Here is a 6,994-nt window from a genome sequence, read left to right on the forward strand (position 1 = left end):
TGAAATTCGTGGTTTTTGAGATGTGAGGGTTGGAAAGGCCTCCAAATGTCCCCAAATGAATACCATGAAATTCTTGGTGCACGAAAGTTTTGAGTTCGGAGGGTTTTGCACATGGCCAAGTTGGTCGGTGCACCGCGGCATAGCTAGATGGCTTGGTGGGGAGATTTGTGAAAAAGTGAAATTCGTGGTTTTTGAGATGTGAAGGTTGGAATGGCCTCCAAATGCCCCCAAATGAATACCATGAAAGTCTTGGTGCACAAAAGTTGAGTTGGTTGGGTTTTACACATGGGCAAGGTTGTCGGTGCACCACGGCATAGCTAAATGGCTTGGTGGGGAGTTTTGTGAAAAAATGAAATTCGTGGTTTTTGAGATGTGAGGGTTGGAAAGGCCTCCAAATGCCCCCAAATGAGTACTGTAAAAGTGTTGGTGCACAAAAGTTTTGAATTGGATGCATTTTGCACATGGCCAAGGTTGGCGGTGCACCACGGCATAGCTAAATGGCTTGGTGGGGAGTTTTGTGAAAAAATGAAATTCGTGGTTTTTGAGATGTGAGGGTTGGATTGGCCTCCAAATGCCCCCAAATGAATACCATGAAAGTCTTGGTGCACGAATGTTTTGAGTTGGTTGGGTTTTGCACATGGCCAAGTTGGTCGGTGCACCACGGCATAGCTAAATGGCTTGGTGGGGAGTTTTGTGAAAAAATGAAATTCGTGGTTTTTGAGTTGTGAGGGTTGGATTGGCCTCCAAATGCCCCCAAATGAATACCATGAAAGTCTTGGTGCACGAAAGTTTTGAGTTGGTTGGCTTTTGCACATGGCCAAGTTGGTCGGTGCACCACGGCATAGCTAAATGGCTTGGTGGGGAGTTTTGTGAAAAAATGAAATTCGTGGTTTTTGAGATGTGAGGGTTGGAATGGCCTCCAAATGCCCCCAAATGAATACCATGAAAGTCTTGGTGCACGAAAGTTTTGAGTTGGTTGGGTTTTGCACATGGCCAAGGTTGTCGGTGCACCACGGCATAGCTAAATGGCTTGGTGGGGAGTTTTGTGAAAAAATGAAATTCGTGGTTTTTGAGATGTGAGGGTTGGAAAGGCCTCCAAATGCCCCCAAATGAATACCATGAAAGTCTTGGTGCACGAAAGTATTGAGTTCGGAGGGTTTTGCACATGGCCAAGGTTCGCGGTGCACCACGGCATAGCTAAATGGCTTGGTGGGGAGTTTTGTGAAAAAATGAAATTCGTGGTTTTTGAGATGTGAGGGTTGGAAAGGCCTCCAAATGCCCCCAAATGAATACCATGAAAGTCTTGGTGCACGAAAGTTTTGAGTTCCGAGGGTTTTGCACATGGCCAAGGTTGGCGGTGCACCACGGCATAGCTAAATGGCTTGGTGGGGAGTTTTGTGAAAAAATGAAATTCGTGGTTTTTGAGATGTGAGGGTTGGAATGGCCTCCAAATGCCCCCAAATGAATACCATGAAAGTCTTGGTGCACGAAAGTTTTGAGTTGGTTGGGTTTTGCACATGGCCAAGGTTGTCGGTGCACCACGGCATAGCTAAATGGCTTGGTGGGGAGTTTTGTGAAAAAATGAAATTCGTGGTTTTTGAGTTGTGAGGGTTGGATTGGCCTCCAAATGCCCCCAAATGAATACCATGAAAGTCTTGGTGCACGAAAGTTTTGAGTTGGTTGGCTTTTGCACATGGCCAAGTTGGTCGGTGCACCACGGCATAGCTAAATGGCTTGGTGGGGAGTTTTGTGAAAAAATGAAATTCGTGGTTTTTGAGATGTGAGGGTTGGAATGGCCTCCAAATGCCCCCAAATGAATACCATGAAAGTCTTGGTGCACGAAAGTTTTGAGTTGGTTGGGTTTTGCACATGGCCAAGGTTGTCGGTGCACCACGGCATAGCTAAATGGCTTGGTGGGGAGTTTTGTGAAAAAATGAAATTCGTGGTTTTTGAGATGTGAGGGTTGGAAAGGCCTCCAAATGCCCCCAAATGAATACCATGAAAGTCTTGGTGCACGAAAGTATTGAGTTCGGAGGGTTTTGCACATGGCCAAGGTTCGCGGTGCACCACGGCATAGCTAAATGGCTTGGTGGGGAGTTTTGTGAAAAAATGAAATTCGTGGTTTTTGAGATGTGAGGGTTGGAAAGGCCTCCAAATGCCCCCAAATGAATACCATGAAAGTCTTGGTGCACGAAAGTTTTGAGTTCCGAGGGTTTTGCACATGGCCAAGGTTGGCGGTGCACCACGACATAGCTAAATGGCTTGGTGGGGAGTTTTGTGAAAAAATGAAATTCGTGGTTTTTGAGATGTGAGGGTTGGAATGGCCTCCAAATGCCCCCAAATGAATACCATGAAAGTCTTGGTGCACGAAAGTTTTGAGTTGGTTGGGTTTTGCACATGGCCAAGGTTGTCGGTGCACCACGGCATAGCTAAATGGCTTGGTGGGGAGTTTTGTGAAAAAATGAAATTCGTGGTTTTTGAGTTGTGAGGGTTGGATTGGCCTCCAAATGCCCCCAAATGAATACCATGAAAGTCTTGGTGCACGAAAGTTTTGAGTTGGTTGGGTTTTGCACATGGCCAAGGTTGTCGGTGCACCGCGGCATAGCTAAATGGCTTGGTGGGGAGTTTTGTGAAAAAATGAAATTCGTGGTTTTTGAGATGTGAGGGTTGGAAAGGCCTCCAAATGTCCCCAAATGAATACCATGAAATTCTTGGTGCACGAAAGTTTTGAGTTCGGAGGGTTTTGCACATGGCCAAGTTGGTCGGTGCACCGCGGCATAGCTAGATGGCTTGGTGGGGAGATTTGTGAAAAAGTGAAATTCGTGGTTTTTGAGATGTGAAGGTTGGAATGGCCTCCAAATGCCCCCAAATGAATACCATGAAAGTCTTGGTGCACAAAAGTTGAGTTGGTTGGGTTTTACACATGGGCAAGGTTGTCGGTGCACCACGGCATAGCTAAATGGCTTGGTGGGGAGTTTTGTGAAAAAATGAAATTCGTGGTTTTTGAGATGTGAGGGTTGGAAAGGCCTCCAAATGCCCCCAAATGAGTACTGTAAAAGTGTTGGTGCACAAAAGTTTTGAATTGGATGCATTTTGCACATGGCCAAGGTTGGCGGTGCACCACGGCATAGCTAAATGGCTTGGTGGGGAGTTTTGTGAAAAAATGAAATTCGTGGTTTTTGAGATGTGAGGGTTGGATTGGCCTCCAAATGCCCCCAAATGAATACCATGAAAGTCTTGGTGCACGAAAGTTTTGAGTTGGTTGGGTTTTGCACATGGCCAAGTTGGTCGGTGCACCACGGCATAGCTAAATGGCTTGGTGGGGAGTTTTGTGAAAAAATGAAATTCGTGGTTTTTGAGTTGTGAGGGTTGGATTGGCCTCCAAATGCCCCCAAATGAATACCATGAAAGTCTTGGTGCACGAAAGTTTTGAGTTGGTTGGGTTTTGCACATGGCCAAGTTGGTCGGTGCACCACGGCATAGCTAAATGGCTTGGTGGTGAGTTTTGTGAAAAAATGAAATTCGTGGTTTTTGAGATGTGAGGGTTGGAATGGCCTCCAAATGCCCCCAAATGAATACCATGAAAGTCTTGGTGCACGAAAGTTTTGAGTTGGTTGGGTTTTGCACATGGCCAAGGTTGTCGGTGCTCCACGGCATACTAAATGGCTTGGTGGGGAGTTTTGTGAAAAAATGAAATTCGTGGTTTTTGAGATGTGAGGGTTGGAAAGGCCTCCAAATGCCCCCAAATGAATACCATGAAAGTCTTGGTGCACGAAAGTATTGAGTTCGGAGGGTTTTGCACATGGCCAAGGTTCGCGGTGCACCACGGCATAGCTAAATGGCTTGGTGGGGAGTTTTGTGAAAAAATGAAATTCGTGGTTTTTGAGATGTGAGGGTTGGAAAGGCCTCCAAATGCCCCCAAATGAATACCATGAAAGTCTTGGTGCACGAAAGTTTTGAGTTCGGAGGGTTTTGCACATGGCCAAGGTTGGCGGTGCACCACGGCATAGCTAAATGGCTTGGTGGGGAGTTTTGTGAAAAAATGAAATTCGTGGTTTTTGAGATGTGAGGGTTGGAATGGCCTCCAAATGCCCCCAAATGAATACCATGAAAGTCTTGGTGCACGAAAGTTTTGAGTTGGTTGGGTTTTGCACATGGCCAAGGTTGTCGGTGCACCACGGCATAGCTAAATGGCTTGGTGGGGAGTTTTGTGAAAAAATGAAATTCGTGGTTTTTGAGTTGTGAGGGTTGGATTGGCCTCCAAATGCCCCCAAATGAATACCATGAAAGTCTTGGTGCACGAAAGTTTTGAGTTGGTTGGGTTTTGCACATGGCCAAGGTTGTCGGTGCACCGCGGCATAGCTAAATGGCTTGGTGGGGAGTTTTGTGAAAAAATGAAATTCGTGGTTTTTGAGATGTGAGGGTTGGAAAGGCCTCCAAATGCCCCCAAATGAATACCATGAAAGTCTTGGTGCACGAAAGTTTTGAGTTCGGAGGGTTTTGCACATGGCCAAGGTTGGCGGTGCACCACGGCATAGCTAAATGGCTTGGTGGGGAGTTTTGTGAAAAAATGAATTTCGTGGTTTTTGAGATGTGAGGGTTGGAAAGGCCTCCAAATGCCCCCAAATGAATACCATGAAAGTCTTGGTGCACGAAAGTTTTGAGTTCGGAGGGTTTTGCACATGACCAAGGTTGGCGGTGCACCACGGCATAGCTAAATGGCTTGGTGGGGAGTTTTGTGAAAAAATGAAATTCGTGGTTTTTGAGATGTGAGGGTTGGAAAGGCCTCCAAATGTCCCCAAATGAATACCATGAAATTCTTGGTGCACGAAAGTTTTGAGTTCGGAGGGTTTTGCACATGGCCAAGTTGGTCGGTGCACCGCGGCATAGCTAGATGGCTTGGTGGGGAGATTTGTGAAAAAATGAAATTCGTGGTTTTTGAGATGTGAGGGTTGGAAAGGCCTCCAAATGTCCCCAAATGAATACCATGAAATTCTTGGTGCACGAAAGTTTTGAGTTCGGAGGGTTTTGCACATGGCCAAGTTGGTCGGTGCACCGCGGCATAGCTAGATGGCTTGGTGGGGAGATTTGTGAAAAAATGAAATTCGTGGTTTTTGAGATGTGAGGGTTGGAAAGGCCTCCAAATGTCCCCAAATGAGTACTGTAAAAGTGTTGGTGCACAAAAGTTTTGAATTGGATGCATTTTGCACTTGGCCAAGTTGGTCGGTGCACCGCGACTAGATAGCTTGGTGCCAAAATTTGTCAAATTTAAGACCTTGGCCAAACTGAATGAAATTTTGTGGGGAGGTTCCTGATATTGTTTAGTGGTGGACTGGAAAAAATGAGGTCGAAATTCGAAGTCTACATGTGCTTTTCTATTTTTCCCGATTTTACACATACCCGGTAAGTAAAAAAAATAAAAAAAATAGTTCCCCTTCGAGAAAAATTATGAAATTTGGTGAGCAAGGAGATACCATTATTCTACGAATTACTGCAAAAAATCGCATCAAAATTCGAAGTATAGCCCGAGATATGGACTTATGTCTGCTCAAAAAAAGTGTATCTACTTGTACAATTTTGCCTTTTGCATATTAACCTCTTATAGGGGGGGAGTGCTCCTTGAGCCGGCCAGCTCCACACTGGCAGGTTTTAAAGGGAGCTTGATGAGGCCTCCCCCCTCACGTGGTGCGTGCGTTAGCATGTTTATCATGGCACAACTAGCCTCTTCATAGTTGTTGAGCTTTATTAATACCAACACACGGTCGTCACTGATCGTTGGTTAGCTCGGCAGCTAGTCCCTCGGATATTGTGGAAAGTTATTTTCATGCCTAGCGATGCTTGACCCTGCGTCACTTGATGTTTCCATTTGCTTGCTTGCCCATGGTAGGTGGGGGGTGGACCGTCTTGTGGTGTGGTGTCTTGCGAACGTGAGGGTGTGTGAGTTGTAATCGAGATGCACTTGCTGGCTGGCTCCATGCCTTGCGTATCGAACGGTCAAGCATGCATCTCTTCCATTTTCACCCGTTGCCTTGGGTGATATTGGTTGATCAGTCCCTGTGTTGCCTACCCACTAGACGGTACTTCTGTGGTTGCTTCGAATTCTATCTTTCCATCACGAAGAGGTGTTGGAGGATCCTAATGTCACGCACGTGTTCCATCTAGTGAAACATCTCAGTGATGCACGTGTTGTGGCTAGTTCTTTTGGATGCGGTGCATTATATGAACTCGGGTTTACTTTAGCGACCCAGTCAACATAATTTGGTTGTGTCCCTTGATTGAGACGTTGTCCTTGAACTTGTTGTGAACAATATCGTTCTTCCACAACCCGTCGTCTTGAGTGCGATGGAAGGCAAATAAGATGTGCTTTGGCATGTCATGCACGTACTCGATTGCGGGAAGTGTGAGAAAGTGTTGTTGACAACCCGTGGGAAATGGAATGTGGCAAATCGTGATGAGCTCTTCGTGGATCTGCGAAGAAGACGACCTTTGGGCCTGTTGGAAACGAGGGAGGCGATGTTGAACTGCGAAGAAGATGGACTTTTGGGTTGTTTGAATCAATGGGAGGCCACGCGAGAACTCCGAATACTATGGACTCTTGGGTTGTTGGAAGCAACGGGAGGCCCCGCTAGAACTCCGAATACTACGGACTCTTGGGTTGTTGGAAGCAAGGGGAGGCCCCGCTAGAACTCCGAATACTATGGACTCTTGGGTTGTTGGAAGCAAGGGGAGGTCCCGCTAGAACTCCGAATACTACGGACTCTTGGGTTGTTGGAAGCAAGGGGAGGCCCCGCTAGAACTCCGAATACTATGGACTCTTGGGTTGTTGGAAGCAAGGGGAGGCCCCGCTAGAACTCCGAATACTATGGACTCTTGGGTTGTTGGCAACGACAACTTGGGGGGATGACACTGGAAAAGAGTGAACTAGGCCAAACTGCGAACAAGGCAACTTGGGGGGATGACACTGGAAAAGAGTGAACTAGGCCAAACTGCGAAC

This window comes from Vigna unguiculata, chromosome 9, assembly GCF_037176805.1.
Source record: "Vigna unguiculata cultivar grain cowpea cultivar isolate G323 ecotype 2 chromosome 9, ASM3717680v1, whole genome shotgun sequence".
Lineage (NCBI taxonomy): Eukaryota > Viridiplantae > Streptophyta > Magnoliopsida > Fabales > Fabaceae > Vigna > Vigna unguiculata.